This window comes from Sorex fumeus, unplaced genomic scaffold (genome assembly GCF_029834395.1).
Source record: "Sorex fumeus unplaced genomic scaffold, SorFum_2.1 ptg000029l, whole genome shotgun sequence".
Taxonomy (NCBI): Eukaryota; Metazoa; Chordata; class Mammalia; order Eulipotyphla; family Soricidae; genus Sorex; species Sorex fumeus.
The window spans coordinates 9,662,827-9,682,630 of record NW_026606086.1 but is presented as its reverse complement, the minus strand read 5'-3'; positions in this window follow the sequence as shown (position 1 = coordinate 9,682,630).

Here is a 19,804-nt window from a genome sequence, read left to right as displayed (position 1 = left end):
AATAGGATTGGCAGAACACTAGATGAAGAACAACCATGCAAGCAAGCTGGGTTCCGCAAAGGATTCAGCACTATCGACCATAACCACAAAAAAACCAAGCTCATTGAGGTTTCTCAGGAGTTCAAGATGCTGCTCTGTCTAATATTCATTGATTTAAAGAAGGTCTTTAATTCTGTTGAGAATGAAGTGGTCATCGAAGCCCATTCAAACTCAATATATCAGGATCCTCCGTGAGCTGTATTGTGGATTCACTACCAGAATCTCACCATTCTACAAGGAAGTGATCATCCATGTCAAGAGAGGGATTCAGCAGGGTGATACCATTTCACCGAAACTCTTCAGTGCCACCCTTGAGAACGTCATGCAACGACTGGAATGGGAAGAAATGGGAGTGAAGATAGACAGTCGGGAACTACACCACCTTTGCTTCACTGATGCCATCGTACAATAACACCAAACATTAGCCAAGTGGCACAAACGCTGGCCAACTTCAACCATGAGTGTGGAAAAGTCAGACTATAGGTGAATCTCACGAAGACAATGTTTATTAGAAACAGTCTCTTTCTTGATGTTCCATTCGCTCTCAAAGGAACAAATATCTTTAAATGCAACAGTTATGTGTACCAAGGTCAAGAAGTCAACATGATGAATGACCTGGCACCTGAGTTGCACAGGAGGAAGAGAGCAGCTTGGAATGCCTTCAAGAGCTTCAAAGAAACAGCTAAGAGGACGAAAAACCTCCAGCTCCAGGCACATCTCTTCAATTCCACTGTTCTTCCTACATTAACATACTCCTCAGAGACCTGGGCCCTATGAAAACAGGATGAGAACTCTATTTGGGTCTCCCAAAGAGGAATCAAAAGAGCTATGCTTGGAGTATCACGCTTCACTCAAATGAGAGAAAGAATCCAGAGTTCTAACCTTCGTCAACTCTCAAGAATCAGATGCTGTCTCATTTGCCAAGGCATTGAAAATCAGATGGACTGGACATGTAATGTGATTTGGAGATGACCGCTGGACTAGAGCCATTACCGACAGGATTCCATGGGACGTCAAAAGATCACGTGCCCACCCACCTGCAAGATGGCCAGACTTCTTCTTCAAGACCCTGAAATATCGGTTCGAGGCTCTTCGTGTTCCTAGAATGAGAAGACACCATTGGGCTACACTAGCACGCGACAGAGATGAATGGAAACATTATTGATCTTTAATCCATTTTTATCTGACTTTTGTTCATGGTGTTAGGTAGAGGTTTGAGTCCTTTATTTACACATAGCAGTTCAGTTTTGCCAGAATCACTTTCCTTGCTACACTTCATGTTTCTGTCTCCTTTATCAAAGATTAAATGATCATATATTTGAGGGTGTGTGCAAGGGTATTCAACCATTTTCTATTGGTCTGTAGATCTGTCTTTATTCCAATACTATGGCATTTTAATTATTACTGCTTTGTACTATACTTTGGAGTTAGGGAAGATGATGCCTTCCATTTATTACCCTGAAGAATTGTTATATCTCTTCATGGGGTTTATTATTCCTTATGACGTTCAGGAGTGTTTGATCAGTTTCTTTTAAAAAATGTAATGGTTGTCCTTATTGGATCGTATTGAGTCTGTATATTGCTTTGGGGAGTATTGTCATTTTTACTATGTTAATTCTTCCAATCCATGAGTAGAGATGTTTTCCCATTTATTGTTTATTTTATTTCTTTTTTTAAATGAATATCCATGAGATACAGTTACAGACTTACAAACTTTCATGATTATGTTTCAGTCATATGATGATCAAGTATCTATCCCTCCACCAGTGCCCATTCTCCACCATCAATATTCCCAGTACCCCTCCCGCCATCCGCCCATCTCCCCCTTCCCTGCCTCTGTGGCGGGTACATTCCCTTTCTCTCTCTCTCTCTCTCTCTCTCTCTCTCTCTCTCTCTCTCTCTCTCTCTCTCTCCTTTTGGGTGTTATGGTTTGCAATACAGATACTAAGTGGCCATAATGTTTGGTTCATCGTCTACTTTCGGCACACATCTCCCATCCTGAGCAAGTCCTCCAAGCACCATTTACTTCATTTATTCAGTGATCCCTTCTCTATCCCAGCTGCCTTTTCTCCCAACATGTGAAGCCAGCTTCCAAGCCATGGAGCATCCTCCTGACTCTTATCTCTATTATCCTTGGGCGTTAGTCTCCCATTCTGTTACTTTATATTCCACAAATAAATTCAGTTATTTTGTGCCTGTCCCTTTCTCTCTGACTCATTTCACTTAGCATGATATTCTCCATGTTGATCCACTTATATGCATATTTCATGATTTCCTCTTTTCTAACAGCTGCATAGTATTCCATTGTATAGTTGTACCAAAGTTTCTTTAACCAGTCATCTGTTCTCAGGCAGTGGGTTTTATTTGTCCAAATTCAGGCTATCATAAATAATACTGCAATAAAGATAAAAATGCAGATGTCATTTCTACTGTATTTTTTTGTATCTCTGGGATATATTCCCAGAAGTGGTATTGCTGGGTCAAATGGGAGCTCAATTTCTAGCTTTTTGAAAAACATCTATATTGAAAAACATCTATATTGTTTTCCAAAAAGGCTGAACTAGTCAGCATTACCACCAGCAGTGAAAGAGAGTCCCCTTCTCCCAATATAGACACCAACACTGGTTGCTTTTGTTCTTTTGGATGTGTGCCAATCTCTGGGGTGCGAGATGGTATCACATTGTTGTATTGATCTGCATCTCCCTGATGATTAGTGATGAAGAGCATTTTTTTCATGTGTCTTTTGGCCATTCAGATTTCTTCTCAAGAAAGTTTATGTTCATTTATCACCCCATTTTCTCATGGGATTGGATATATTTTTCTTGTAGAATTCAACCAATGCCTTGTATATCTTTGATGTTAACCCTTTATTAAAAGTGTATTGAGTGAATATCTTTCCCATTCTTAGACTGTCTTTGTATTCTGATGACTGTTTCTTTTGAGGTGCAGAAACCTCTTAGTTTAAGACAGTCCCATTTGTTTATTTCTATTTCCACTTGTTTGGTTAGTTGCATTTCATCTTTGATGATACCTTTAGCTTCAATATTGTGGAGTGGTTTTCCAACCTTTTCTTCAATATTCCTTATGAATACTGGTATAATGTTGAGGTCTTTAATGCATTTTGATCTGACTTTTGTGCATGGTGTTAGACAGAGGTCTGAGCCCATATTTTGCATGTAGCTGTCCAGTTTTTCCAGCACCAAATGCTAAAGAGGATTTATTTGCTCCAGTTTATATTTTTTGCTCCCTTATCAAATATTAGATTGCCATATATTTGAGGGTGTGTGTAAAGATATTCAACCCTATTCGATTGTTCTGCGCTTCTCTCTTTGTTTCAATACCATGCTATTTAAATATTACCACTTTGTAGTAGGGTCGGAGGTTGGGGAAGGTGATGTGTCCCATATTTTTTCCCCCAAGAATTGTGTGAACTATTCATGGGGGGTTGTTGTTCTATACAAATTTCAGAAGTGTTTGATCAATTTCTTTGGATAATGTCATGGGAATGATTCTAGGGATAACATTGAATCTGTATAATCTTTTGGGAAGTATTTCCATTATGATAATGTTAATTATCCCAATCCAAGAGCAGGAGCTATGTTTCCATTTCCTTGTGTCCTCTTTTGTTTCTTGAAATAGCATTTTGTAGTTTTCTTTGTACAGGTCCTTTACCTCTTTTGTTAAGCTGATTCCTAGGTACTTGATTTTTCGGAGGCATGATAGTGAATAGGATTTTTTTTTCATATCACTTACTTCTCTCTCATTGCCTATTGGAAAGCCATGGACTTTTGGGTATTGATTTTATAGTCTGTGTCTTTACTATACAAGTATGTTGTTTCAAGGAGCTTCTTGATGGAGGCTGTAGGGTTCTCTAAACATGGTATCATTTCATCTGTAAATAGTGAGACCTTGACTTCTTCCTCTTCTATCTGGATACCATTAATATTTTGTCATGCCTAACTGCTATGGCAATTACTTTTGGTACTATATTGAATAGAACTGGTGAGAGTGGGCATCCTTGTCTTGTGCCTAATCTTAGAGGAAGGCTCTTAGTTTTTCCCCATTGAGGATAATGACTGCCACGGGTTTGTGGTAGATGACTTTGACTATATTGAGGAAAGTTTCTTCAGTTCCCATTTTGCTCAGAGTTTTCATCATAAATAGGTACCGGATCTTGTCAAATGCTTTCTCTGCATCTATTGATATAATCATATGGTTTTTGATCTTTTCTTTTATTGATATAATGGATTTTGTTGATTGACTTGCAAATGTTATACCATCCTTGCATTCCTGGGATGAATTTCACTTGGTCATGGTGTATTATCTTTTTGATGAGTAATTGAATTCTATTTGCTAATTGTTTTGAGAATTTTCAAATCTGTGTTCACCAGGGATACAGCCTGTAATTTTTTGTGTGGTCTGTTTGCTTTTGGTTATATGTGCCTCATAGAAACTGTTTGGGAATGTTTCTTCAAGTCTCTGGAAAGTCTTGAAGAGAACTGGTAATAAGTTTTCTTTAAATGTTTGAAAGAATTTTGTAGTGAATCCATCTGGACATGGGTTTTTGTTTTTGGTAATATTGGTATTACTGTTTCAATTTCCTTAATAGTAATAGGTCTATTCAGGTATTTCAGGTATTTCAAATCTTCTGGGTTTAGCCTTGGGAGGTTATAGGAAACCAGGAATTTATCCATTTCTTCTTGGTTCTCTTGTTTCATGACATACAGATTTTCAAAGTAATCTCTGATGATGTTTTGAATTTCTTTGGTTTCTGTTGTGATTCCCCTTTGTTTTATTAGGGTTCTCTCTCTCTCTCTCTCTCTCTCTCTCTCTCTCTCTCTCTCTCTCTCCCCTTTTTCTTTCCTTGTGAGTCTTGCTAGTGGCTTATCAGTCTTGTTTATTTTCTCAAAGGACCAGATCTCAGTTTTATTGATCTTTCAGATTTTTTTTTGGGTTTCCATGTTGTTAATTTCTGCCCCAAGTTTTATTATTTCTTTCCTTCTGTCTGCATTGGTCTCCTTTTACTGATCCTTTTCTAAGATCTTGAGCTGTGAAGTCAAGTTATTTATTGGGCCCTTTCTTCCTCCTGAGAAATGCTTACAGAGCTATAAATTTCCCCCTTAACACTGCTTTAGCTGTGTGATTTTTTCCTGATGTATGTATCCCTTAATTATTAAAAAATGGCCGTCGCTGTTCCTTCTATTCTTTATTAGTTTGAAATCTATGTTTTGGGTACTAGTATGAATACCCCGGCTTTTTTGAGGATGTTGTTTGCTTGAAGGATTATTTTCTATCCTTTGACTTGTAGTCTTGAGAGCTTGTTTAGAGATTCTAGCAGGGGAGTGCAGCTACTCATATACCCTCGTCTGAAGACTGGTCTGTCTCTATTTGGGGAAGGCCATCCTTTTCGACCAAGTACACAGCTTCGGGAGGGACGTACATGGAGGAGTGAGGGAGGAAGGGGACACCCACTTAGCCAGCCAGATCAGCTGAATCAATCCTGGCGATCAATGGGGTGACATATGTCGCAGCCAGATCGCTGGAGCCATAGCACAGTGGATAGAGCATTGGTCTTGCATGCAGCCAACCTGGCCAACTGGAGTTCAAGTCCTCAGCCCCTCTCAGATATCCCAGCAAGCTACCAAAAGTATTTTGCCTGCACAGCAGAGCCTGGCAAGCTCCCCGTGGTATATTCAATATGCCAAACACAGTAACAACAAGTCTCACGATGTTATAGGGCCCGCTCAAGAAAACCGATGAACAACGGGAGGACCATGACAGTGGCAGTGACTTGTAGTCTTTTTGTTCTGATTGTTCAGATCTGTTTCTTGTAGGCAGTAGAATGTTGTATTCAGTTTTTTAATCCATTTTGCCATTCTGTCTCTTAATTGGTGCATTTCGACCATTGAGAGTGATTCTTTTCATTGGGTTTTGTGCTATCTCTCTGTAAAGGTTTGTTGTGCTTGTGGGGTTTGTCTTGCCTTACAATAGCTCCTTCAGTCCTTCTTTTTTTTTTCCCTTTATTTTATTTTATTTTTTTAAAGTTGTAGATTTACAATTTTTTGTGCTTTGGTTTCAATTATACAATGATCAGATACCCATCCCTCCACCAGTGCCCATTTTCCACCACCATGGATAATATCCCTCCCACCCCCATCCCCCCATCCCCCTGTCTCTGTGGCAGGGCAATCCCCTGTGTTCTCTCTCTCCTTTTGGGTGTTGTGGTCTGCAGAAGAGGCATTGAGTGGCAAACATGTTCAGTCCATAGTCTACTTTCGACATGCATCTCCCCTCCTGGGAGGATCCTCCAAACATCCTTTATTTGGTGCTCCCTTCTCTATCTGAACTGCCCTTTCCTCTAGGATACCCAGCTGGCCTCTAAGTTATGGAGTAATCCTCCTGGTGCTGATCTCAGCTATTCTTGGGTATTAATCTCATACTTTGTTACTTTATATCCCCCAGATGAATGCAATCTTTCTATGTCTATCCCTCTCTTTCTGACTCATTTCGCTTAGCATGATACTTTCCATATTGTACCACTTGTATGTAAAGTTCATGACTTCATCTTTTCTAAGAGCTACATAGTACTCCATTGTGTAGATGTACCAAAGTTTCTTTAACCAGTCATCTGTTCTTGGGCATTCAGGTTTCTTCCAGTTTCTGGCTATTGTAAAGAGTGCTGCAATGAACAAACAAGTGCAGATGTCACTTCGACTATACATTTTTGCCTCTCTGGGATATATTCCCAGGAGTGGTATTGCTGGGTCAAATGGGAGCTCAATTTCTAATTTTTTGAGAATCGTCCATACTGTTTTCCAGAAGGGCTGAACCAGTGGACATTCCCACCAACAGTGAAGGAGTGTCCCTTTCTCGCCACATCCACGCCAGCATCGGTTGCTTTTGTTCTTTTGAATGTGGGCCAGTCTCTGAGGTGTGAGATGGTATCTCATTGTGGTTTTGATCTGCATCTCCCTGATGATTAATGATGTAGAGCATTTTCTCATGTGCTTTTTTGCCATTCGGATTTCTTCTTTGAGAAAGTTTCTGTTCATTTCATTCTCCCGATGCTCTTTAAGCTTTTCCACGAAATTGAAATATCAAAAACACTTCCGAACAGTTTCTACGAAGCAAATATCACACTGATACCAAAAGCAGACAGAGATACCACAAAGAAAGAGAATTACAGGCCAATATCCCTGATGAACACAGATGCAAAGATCCTCAACAAACTACTAGCAAATAGAATCCAACTACTCATCAAAAAGATCATACACCATGACCAAGTAGGATTCATCCCAGGGATGCAAGGATGGTTTAACATTCGGAAATCAATCAACATAATCCACCATATCAACAAAAGAAAAGATAAAAAGCATATGATCATATCAATAGATGCAGAGAAAGCATTTGATAAGATCCAGCACCCCTTTATGATGAAAACCCTAGCCAAAATGGGTATAGAGGGGACCTTCCTCAACATAATTAAAGCCATCTACCACAAGCCTACAGCAAGCATCATCCTCAATGGGGAAAAACAGTCCTTCTTTTAAGGTTCTTGATTCTATGAAGTTCCTGAGCCATTGTTTGTCCATGAAATAGTGTATCATTCTTTTGAGACTGAGTGAGAGTCTAACCAGATAAAGTATTCTTGGTGAGGAATTCATTTCATTAAGTTTTTTCACTATATCCCACTAGTGTCTCCAGGCTCAGATGGTTTCATCTGTTAACTTTGCTGTAAATCTAAGAAATGCTTCTTTGTATGTGATTTCCTTCCTTGACCTTGCTGCTTGCAGCATTGTGTTTCTATCTGTGGTATTCATTGTTCTGATTATGATATATCTTGGAGTCTTTTTATTAGGGTCTCTTTAATCGGTACCCTTCAGGCTCCTTGGATCTGGATGCCTGCATTTTCCAGCTCTAGGAACTTCTCAGCAATAATATCTTTAACTGCTGCTATTTCATCTCAATGAAATTGTCTCCCTGTCCTTCTTGTACTTCCATAACTCTTATGTTGTTCCTTTTGAATCAACTCCTAGGTGTCTGATTCGCCCTAGAGTTGTTTTGAGATCTTTTCTTATTGTATGTTGTTGCCTGTATGCTTTCTGCAGCTCATCTTCCAGCTCACTGATTCTGTTTTCTGCTGTTGTTATTCGACTGTTGAGGGCACCTACTGAGTTTTTAATTTCATCTACCGAATTCTTTATGAGCGACACTTCTGTTTGTAGCTTTCTCATTTCTGCTCTTATTTCTTCCTGTATTTTATTGGCTGTTCATTTCACTGTTTCTTTCATATCCTCCTTTAATTTACTGGATGCCTGTTCCACCGTTTCTTTGAGTTCATTGAAAATCCTCAACATTTCATCTCTGAACTCTTTATTGGAGAGATTGTATATGTGTGTACTCCCTTTGAGACATCTGGAATCTTTTCTTCATCCACTCCCTGTGGTGGAGATCTGCGCTGTTTTTCATCTTGCTGTAGTAGTATGGAGGTGGATCCATCCAGTGTTTCCCTTTCACTGAAAGAGAATTCTGGATGAAGTCAGTTTACAGTGGTCTTCTTTTCCCCTTCAAGAATACTAACTTCCTCTTTGGTGCTCCTAAGTGACTTATGTGGGGCCTCTAGAGAAGCTTCAGGGGCTGTGTTCTTTTACATTGTGCTGTTCAAAATCTTATGTTCACCATTATTTTGATGAGATTTTGTGGTTTGATTGGATTAGGCTAGTGAACTATTGACATGATGTGTTGGCGATAGCCAGGCTGTCCTCATAAGAATTAGGTAAAGTAGGTTGAGGTATTAGTCCAATGCACTATTAAAGGGGAAAATAATTGCCGGCATGTGAGTTGCTGACACCTGGGAGGCTACGTCCCCCTGCCACCACTGTACCTGTGGTTCTACTTCCAGCACACTTTTAAAACCACAGCAGTCTCCTCTGGCCTAGGTGCTCACGTGGGCACCTTAGGCAAGAGGTTATCTTGCAGTTCCCTCTGGCGGCTTGCTTGGCACGCCACCCCAGAGGCCCACATTTTCATTCTTTAGAAAGATATTTAGAAGTATAATTTCTGGAGAATATGATAGTTCTGTAATTTTAAAGCAGTCTCCAAATTATTTTTCATAGTGCCCATACCAATTTACATTTTCATCACAGAAATCTTTTCCTCTTTACTTTTGCTGAAACATTTCTTTTTTTGTCTTCCGAGTATCAAGCATGATTCCAGGCATGAGATGATATGTCTTTGTGGTTTTGATATGCATTTCTCTATTATATAAGAGATAGTGGGCCTTCTTTATCATGTACCATATTAGCCATATCTAAATGATCCTAAAGAAAACATATGACTTATCAAGTATTTTATTACTTCAGCTTAAATATTTAAATTTCTAATTTATTTTAAGTTAAATTTTTTGTATAGAATAAGATATGGTGGTATTGTTTCCTATAGGATTGTTTTGTCCTTTCTGCCTTGTCACAGGGAGCTTAGGTTTATCGGGTTGCACCCATTCACAGTGTTCATGAGGCACTCCCATTTCTCTGTGATTATCTGTAACCTCTTTCCTTGTGTTCTGCTTCCCCAATTGGTCAATCACCTTTATCTCCTAATCAGACTCTGTTAGCTTGTAAATATTGCTTTTCTCTTCACCTTAAGTCCTTTGCACAGTTAATTCAGAACAATATCCTTTTTGTATAGACACAGGAAGGCAGTTAATGTCATGCTTTTATAACTTGAGAGTTAATTGAGTTCGAATATTATTCACTCTGTGGCACCTGTTTACTCAACTTAAACCTCAGTTTCCCTTACTTCCTAGCACCCAAAAAGCAGGGTCCCAATGAAGGACTGGATGTAGTATGCCAGGGCAAGCTGTGAGCTACTTTGGCATAGAAATGGGCCAGGCCAAAGTGCCATAATACTTAACTAAAAGTTAAGAGCATGGCCATGGATGAATTCTGTCATGATCTAAAAGGTAACTAGATTCAGACTCTTCTAGGGTTAGGAAAGACTAATCTGGCCTGAGGACTGTACTTTGAGATCTATAGCGAGATGTCCTCAGGGCAGCCACCCCACAAACTTAATGTGTCTCTTACTGTGTCCATACAAAATGACTAACTAATATTATTAAGGAGTAGAATAAAGATGAATGTTTATGGGGGTATGGTGCCGCCAGCAGGTCAATCTGTACCTGTGAGGCAAGTGCATCAGCAGCCTGATGGTGCCTTCAGACTTCCAGATATCCCAAAATTGCTGCTATGCCTTTGGCCAGACCCCAAAAACTTGGGGCAAAGTTTACCAAGAAAGTAAACGGCCAAAAGTTAGGTATGTGGGAAACACACCCACAAACCACCTCCGGCTCAGCTATATCATTGGAGGCATGGCGTCTCCTGTTCCTGATTGAACTGCTTAATGGCCATGATCCCAGAGACTCAGAAACAAATCTCGAAACCCAGTGGCTTTTGGCAGAAATGCGTCTGGTCCCTGCAGTAGGTTACCAGTGCTGGGCCAATCCAGGTGGGAATAGGTTTCGTGCCTTGGCCTGTTCCCCCCGGCGATCCAGTGGCTGCCATCCTTCAAAGGCCACTGGACAGTCAGGTTTGGGCCCCCAGTGACGAGACACACAGGGCCTCACGGGATGGGGGTGGAGCTTGTCCTGTCCTCCCCACCCCAACGAGACCCCAAGTCATCACACATGAACGGCCTCTCTGGCTCCTGATCAAGCTGCTTAACGGCCATGATCCCAAAGACTCAGAAACAAATCTTGAAACCCAGTGGCTTTTGGCAGAAATGCGACCGACTCCACAGTATATTACTGTCGCCTGGCCACCCCAGGGGGGAAAGGGTGTTGTTGCTCTGCCTGCTCCCCCTTGGCTGCTCAGTGGCCGTCATCCTCCAGAGACCATTGGACAGTCAGGTCTGGGCCTACAGTGACAAGACATTTTGGGCCTCACGGGATGGGGCTGGAGCCAAGCCTGTCCTCCCCACCCCAACGAGACCCCAAGTCATCACCCACTAATGGCCTCTCTGGCTCCTGATCAAGCTGCTCAATGGACATGATCCCAGAGACTCAGGAGCAAATCTCGAAACCCAGTGGCTTTTGGCAGAAAGCCCCTCCAGATTTAAGTTTTAAAATTTCAGAATTTCAAAATCACATGGCCCTACTGCAGCCACGCAACATCATATACTATTCATAACCAGCAACAGAATACAAATTTTCTACTGTTGCCTTTTCAGCAGCTCTGAGTGTTGGGGTAAAATCTCAAATAATAATGGTGGGTCTGATGTCGAAATATTGAATGTGATCAAAGTAGAGAGAGAGTAATGTGGAAATCACATGCCCCACAGGTAGGGGGAGGGTGTGGGATGGGGTATACTGGGGTTTTTGGTGGTGGAGAATGGACACTGGTGAAGGTATGGGTGTTTCATTGTATGACTGAGACTTAGACCCAAAAACTTCGTAACTGCTCTCATGGTGATTCAATAAATAAAATTATAAAAAATGAAAAAAAAAGTAAGGTGGAGTTAATGCACAATTCAATCAAGCTAATCAGTGGCTGAATAAATAGCAGTACTTCTACATTTAGAAAAATGATTGTTTAAATGGCTATTAGACTAAGGAAAGGAGAAACACACCCTAGTGATATTGTCCTTGAGTGGATCTCCTGGCTGCAGGAGATCAGGAAGAGCTTTCATATTTTGATTCTGCTACCTGACCTGGGTGTGGTTGCTACCTCAAAGGTTTGGCGGGTGTGAGAGACTAGAGAGACCAGGATGATGATGAGTTGGGGCACGGAGAGACCAGCAAGGGAGACAGAAGGAGAAGAATGTAGGGGAAGAATGTATTAGAGGAGAAGAATGTAGAGGAGAGGAATGTAGCAGCAGGATCCAGGGGAGAGGAATCAAGGAGAATCAGGGGATCAAGGAGGATCAAGGGGAATCAGGAGAAGGAAAAGAGATTCAGGGAAAGAGAGTCAGAGGAGGATGGAGACGAGATGGGAACAAACTGCAATTGATACCAGGAAAAATCCTCTTTTCCTTCTTTGTCCACCCATGGCATCAGCTGTCCTGGGTGGGGAAGCGGCATGAGACCACCGAACACAGGCAGCAAGAAAGCCGCAGGATTCCTAGTCACATTTTATGATTACACAGTTCCCTTCTTTTGCACAGGATTATCCAACTATCCAGTTGGTTGGGTTTTTTTTGTAATATTTATTTATTTATTTATTTATGCTTTTTTGGTCACACCCGGAAAATGCTCAGGGGTTACTCCTGGCTCTGCACTCAGGAATTACTCCTGGCAGTACTCAGGGGACCATATGGTATTCTGGGAATCGAACCCAGGTCGGCCGGGTGCAAGGCAAATTCCCTACCCACTGTGCTATTGCTCCAGCCCTTATCCAGTTTTCTTAAGGAAGTATATTTTCTTTTCTCTATTGCAGACTCTTACAAATTAAGTGTCCATATATATGTGGGATTAATTCTGAGTTCAAATTATGTTCTGTGGGATATATGTCTGTTTTTAGTCCAATATAACATTTTGGTAACTAAAATTCAAAGCATTTTCATTTGGACACTAAAAATGAAATATGCCCCACATTCAGGAGTTGGAAGAATCAGTTAGGTTAAAGTTGCTATCTTAAAAATGTAGTGCACTCATTATCAAAATACCAATGACCTGATTCAAGGAAATTTCATGAACAATACTACAATTTTTTGTAGAACCTCAAAAGACCCTGAGTAGCTAAAGCAATACTGAGAGGTGGATACTGACAAAAATGCAGTTATTTTCAAAAGCCAAATACGAGAACAGTGGCTTTTGGAACTAAGGTAGAAAGCATTGCCAGAACTATTTAATATTCTTGGGTGGGCGGAGGAGAGATAATGAGTTAACTTGGGAGTTTTATACTCTCTTCATTCATTCATTCATTCATTCATTCTCAAAGGCTTGCCATCACAAAGAGAGGTCATTCCTGAGACAATTCTAAGAACAGAGAACTGAGGAAAGAAAAGAAAGGAAGCAGTTATCTTGATAACAAGGCCACAGAAAACACAATGAGGAGAAGGGCAAGGTCAGCCTTGTCTGGAAAATTGCCTGACTGTGGAAATCTGACCTGCTCAAAAAAAAAAAAAAAGAAAGAAAGAAAGAAAAGAAAAGAAAAGTACTGCAGAACTTTTAAGTTGGTTTCCAAGAACAGTCTATTTTTAGTTAATACTTATTTTAGGAACAGAACCCCAGGTAAAGGGAAGTAAGTACTTAGAGTTCTTTACAACAAAATAAATATAGGTTGTAAGATTTACACTGTTTCACAATGTTTGTTTTTTCTGGCAGATGAAACTCTGAATGCTTGCAAAATAATTCTTTATCCTGTACCCAATAGATTCATGGTGAGTGAAAGAGAGTAATAAAATAAAAATCTGATAATTAATTAAATAATGGGTAAGAATCACTGCTGGGGCTCCTGTCCTGTATGAAGTCAAGGCAGATTGAATCAGCTCGTTGAATTAGTAGGGTTAGCCTCCAGCCACTGTCAGACTGTATAACTACTCACTTTACAGCCCTTTATATTAAAAGTATTTCTAGGGAGATTCTAGACAGCACCTGGCAAACCTGAAAATTGTTTAAGTCTTCTACAAGTGCTATCATTTCAAAGTCAGAAAAAAAGCAGGGCTGTTCATCAAATCACTATAAAGACATTCTCAAATGCATGCCATTCCAAACCATGGCAAGGCAACATGGATGAGGGTAAGAAAGAAGCCTGGGTAAAGCCGGTAACCCGCAGACCAGAAGAGACTGAGTTTCAATGTTATAGCAATCAAAAACCTCTTCTAATTCAGCGTGAAGACATCTGGAAAGGCAGCTGTAGAGTTAGTAGAGAATGAGCCAGGAACCTGGGGATAGCTAAAACCCAGCTATAACAGAAAAGAAATGAAAGAAAATGTGATATGCAACTTGCCAGGGGCTTTCTATTGTTGATTCTCTCTGGGCATCAGTTTTGTCATGTACAAAATGGAAATCACAATGTCCTTTCTGCTTACTTTTCAGCATATTAAAGGAGTTTTGTATTTGCAAAAATGTACATTCATTGATATTTATTACATTCACTCTGATAATGTGATGAACACAGAATCGTCCTCTCTGGACATTCTAGATTATTCCCGGTCAAACGAATCACAGAGTCACTGCCAGGATCATTTTTCCTAACAAGGATTAGTAAGTAAAGTAAAGTAAAGACCCTCCCGTTGATCATCGATTTGCTCGAGCGGGACCAGTAACGTCTCCTTTGGAGACTTTGTTGTTACTGTGTTTGGCATATCGAATACATCACAGGGAGCTTGCCAGGCCCTGCTGTGCGGGCAAGATACTCTGGTAGCTTGCCGGGCTCTCCGAGAGGGGCGGAGGATTCGAACTCGGGTAGGCCATGTTGGCTGCGTGCAAGGCAAATGCCCTACCTCTGTGCTATCGCTCCAAGCATCAGTATATTCACCATTGGGCTGGAGCAATAGCGCAGTGGGTAGGGCATTTGTCTTGCACATGGTCAACCTGGCCAATCTGAGTTCGATTGCTCCGCCCCTCTCCGAGAGTCTGGCAAGCTACTGAGAGTATCTTGCCCACATGGCAAAGCCTGACAAGCTACCGTGACATACTTGATATGCCAAACACAGTAACAAGTCTCACAATGTTACTTTGCCCGCTCGAGCAAATCGATAAACAACGGGAGGACAAGTGACAGTGATATTCACCATTATAGGCAAATATACAAATGAAAAAAATATAAGTTCAGAATTGGATCATGGGTTTATTTCTATTTTCTTTCTCTCCTTCTTTTATCTTCTTGTATTTTCTTTTCCCTGAAATCACCATCACCATAACCATGGGTGGTTTCATGTGTACTGTTTTCACAATTTCAGTTCTGACCCTTATGATAAGCTCAAACTCTTCTAGTGAGGTTGATGATAATTACACTTTGATGATCACTACTTTTTGTCAAGAACAAAAACAAGAATGTTACATACTTTTTCCTCATTTACTCTTAACAGCAACTCTGAGAGGTAGCCATTATTATCTGCCTTTTACAGATAATGAGAATTAGAAGAAGAGATATTAAGAAACCAGCTTTTAAAAAATACAGGCGATCCGAACTTCAGTAATTAAACTTAAAAATGTGTCTGTCGAACAAGGAGGCTTGTGGGTGGGAGAGAACCTTTGGTGGAGGAAAGGTCACACTAGTGATGAATTTGGTGCTGGAGCAAAGTATGCCCAAAAACTTCATTTGAACAACTTTATAAATCATGGTGCCTTAATTTAAATTCATAAACTTGCATATATTTTAAAATTATTAATAGTTTAAACTACCAAAATAAACAATTTACTGGAGAAATAAATAGAAGGAGAAACTTGCCTATGACAAGTTTCTATTGCTATTATAGAATAATTAATAGAATTGCTATTAATAGAATTAATCTAGGTCAATAGAACTGAAAAAAGTCTGTGTTCTACTCCCCATCCCTTCACTCCAGAATTCTTGCTCTCCATGATGTAGTTAGGTTTGTTTCTCTTATAGTACAAACAAATCTAGAGTGCCATGTAACCCACCAGGAAACTCCAAAACTCTTTATATGGCAAAAGTAGCTCTATGCCAGGACTCTTAGGTCTTCCTTCAGAATCACAAGGATTCTGGAAGATGGTACTGATGCTGAACTATGTCCTTTGACACAAAGAGAATATGCAGAGGGAGTACAAGAGAGGAGGGAACAAGTAACCAACTCTGAGTATATTTCTAACTATGCTATACATACACAATGAAATATTATTCAGCCATAAGAAAAGATAAAGTTATGAAATTTGTTGCTACATGGATGGACTTGGAGAGTCTCATGCTGAGTGAAGTTAGTCAGAGGATGAAAGGCAGACACAGAATGATCTCTCTTATATACAGGATATAAAGAAACAATGTGTAACAAAAGAATACCCAAAGACAATTAAAACAAAGAACATGAGAACTGGTATTCAGTAGGAAATAATACCTCTTGAGGGGGATGGGGAAGAAGACAGGGAGGGGAGGGGCCAACATCTATTGTAGAGGAAAACATTCAACCAAGAAGAGGGGATGGTGCTGAAAGGTGTTGAAATGTTATGCATGAAACCCTATCAGTAACAGCATTGTAAACCACAATGCATAGAAAGAAAAAGAAAAGAAGAAAAGAAAAAGCATCTCTTATAGAAGCAAACTGGTGAGAAGGAAATGGGTGGGCATTGGTAGAAGGAAGTGTACACGAGTAAAGGGATTGGTGTTGAGACATTGTATGCCTGAAAACCAATCATGGATAATTTTACAATTTCACGGTGATTAAATAAAATTTAATTTAAATTCATTTCTATCAGCATTCCAGTCCTCTCTTCGTATTATTGTACTTCCTGAGTCTTCTAAATCCATATTAAAGTTGAACATGAGCTGTTCCTTCCTTTTCAGGAATCCACTTAGTGGAGAAACTGAAAACATGACTCAAGATCAAGGAGAGAAATGGAGAAATACACACACACTCTCTCTTTTTCTCCTTCTCTCTCTCTCTCCCCATATATATATATATATATATACATACATATATGTGTTTCCATATATATGTGTATTTCCATATATATGGAAACACACTCTACTCTACATATATACATATATGTGTGTATATATAAATGTATATATAGAAAGAGTGTGTGTTTCTCCATTTCTCTCCTTGATCTTGAGTCATGTTTTGTATATGTGTACATATGTGTGTATATATGTACACACACACACACATATATATATATATATATATATATATATATATATAAACTGTCATGAGACAGTGAAAATGGCAGAGCTTATTTGGAAAAAGAGCTTGGTATGCTGGGAATTGCTTACTCCATATTTCAACTGTGCTCTTGAACTTTCACTGCTGCAAAGGTAACTTTCTACAACTGTGCATGGACAGGTGCTCAAATGTATGTCTGAAACTTTTATTAGTCATAAATTGCCACTTTCCTCTTACCAAAAGGATTCCTAGACTTCATACAATCTATCTCTCATACTGAACCTTAATCAGAGAATCTAGAAGCCAAACTTGATCCCTGCATATACTCTACTAGCATATTTAGTTCTTGTTCATTATTCAACCTAATTAAATCTAGTCTATTTTTAAATGTTAAATGTGAGAAATGTGCATAACATTATCTTTTATGACTACTTCTCTGGATTATTTTGAAGGTTCTTGGTAATGTTTTTACTACTTGAAGTAAAGACAACTTTTAACTTTATAGAACTTCAAATGTTTGCCACTTTGATTTCCAGATATCATATATTTCTTAAATCATTGAAAGAAAATGGTCCAGCCAGATAAACTCCTCCCCCAATATGAGTCAAACATAAGATTTTGTTTATTATAAAACAAAATCCACATGTAACCTATTGACATGAAATCATGGAAGTAATTTCCTACTAAATACAACGCTCTAGAAATGGACAAAAATGGTATACCCTGTAAGTGAAACTTTATGATCAAATTCTGATTTTTGAGCTCTGGCATTCATCTGACATATTTAATGACAGTTTCCTTATGATATTTATAATAATTTCTTAAATATTAATAAAATAAAACAAAATATAAAAACACATGACAACTTTTCATGGGTCACATGCAACTAAAATTTACTCACAAATGACACGGTCACAATTATCCTGTTGTTCGTTGATTGCCTCAAGCAGGCACCAGTAACGTCTCCTTCATCCTAGCCCTGAGATTCTAAAAAGTTCCACATTCAAGGCTCTTTCAGGGTTAGGAGAATGAGACCCATAATTGTTACTGGCATTTGGCATATTGGGTATGCCACGGGGGGTTTGCCAGACTCTGCCATGTGGGCAGGTTACATTCGGTAGCCTGCCAGGTTGTCCAAAGCAAAAGTGAGATAATAAGATGTCACGCAGTCGTGAATGCTGCCACGTGCTTCTGGGAGCTGGGTTTTATAGTCTCTGGGTCTTGGCCATTGATGGGATTACACGGCACCAGGAGGCAGTTGGTGGGTGTGACCCCTGCCTACTGGAAGATGGAGGATCTGGGTGGAGGATGCTCAACCCCGATCTGAGCAGGCTTGGAGATCTCAGCCCCGGGACCCACAAGCCTTTGTTCCTCTGCCGGTACTTTCATGTGTGTGGAGAGTGGGTTCAGCATGATTGTGGCAGGTTCCGGAGGTCTTCGACTGCCGGGGCTCTCCTCAGGGCGGGGAGGGAAACTCAACCCACCCCCCTCCAAGGGGCCCTGGCAAGGACAGACAGGCGCGGGGGCAGGAGACTCTGTGCTTGTTCTCTTCTGGGAGCTGGGTTTTATAGTCTTTGGGTCTTGGTCATTGATGGGATTACACGGCACTGGGGGTCAGTTGGTGGGTGTGACCCCTGCCTACTGGAAGATGGAGGATCTGGGTGGAGGATGCTCAGCCCCGATTCGACCAGGCTTGGAGATCTCAGCCCCGGGACTCGCATGCCTCACAAATGACAAGATGACCCAAAATAAAATCCTCCTTAGAAGTGACAAATCAATAAGGTCTAACAGTATAAGAGAGCTATACATTCAAGCCTAATTCATTTAATTTTAAATATGAAATATGTTCTTGATATAAACCTGCAACACTGATGAGGGAAATGTCATACTGCTTCACTTCATTTTTCTAAAGAAAATCTGACTCTGAGAAATTTTAGCTTCTACAGTGATCACCATTGTTGGATTTTGTTCAAGACTATACAAGACATTGAAAGACAGTGAATTCTCTTGCCTCTGCACTAAAGAGGATACCTGAATTTCATACCACAACAGGCCAATGCTCTTTGAGATTTTTGGTCACAATCAGAATCTGTGATTTACAAATATGAAGAACATATTTAATATGGCCCAATATGGAGGCTATATACATCAGAAAGTGTGTATACACATCAGAAAGTTCATCTCATTTAGGATAACATGTGGGAAAGAATATGGTTACACACACACATACCTGCTTTTGGATAAATGATATTTTTTCCTCCATTAAGAGTCATTATCTTATAGGGCAATCTGACTTTTCTGGGAAAAAAATAAGCTTTGGTATCCATAATACAAGACAAGATTGCTTGACAAGGGATATATCCTTTCTAAAATCTACAATGTGTAGCACTGTAGCACTGTGCTCCCATTTTTCATCGATTTGCTCAAGCAGGCACCAGTAACGTCTCCATTGTGAGATTTGTTGTTACTGTTTTTGGCATATTGAATACGCCATGGGGAGCTTGTCAGACTCTGCCATACAGGCGGGATACTTTCAGTAACTTGCCAGGCTCTCCAAGACAGATGGAGGAATCGAACTTGGTTCAGCCTCATACAAGGCAAATGTCCTACCCACTATGCTATCGCTCTACAATGTGTATAAAATAAAAATAAAAATTATGATCAACTTTTTGTCATGTAAGCAAATCACACTTTCTCCCAGAATGGCGCACACAAGAACTCTAAAAGGTAATCTACTCTATCAACTTGTATAGTTCTAAAAGCTACTTGCTTTTGGCCTGTCCAGAAGACTTTAAGTCTAATGATAAAAAAAACTAATATAAAAATACAATTGAAATTATACCAAAATAATAGCCTATAAGATTAAGGTACCTACTGCTTGGTCAATACCAGTGATGATTCTGAGTCTCCAACTCTTCTGGGAAAATAACTGCCATATTCTGGAAAATCTTTGGGAGGAGCACTTAACCTGAGTATTGCCCTTTAT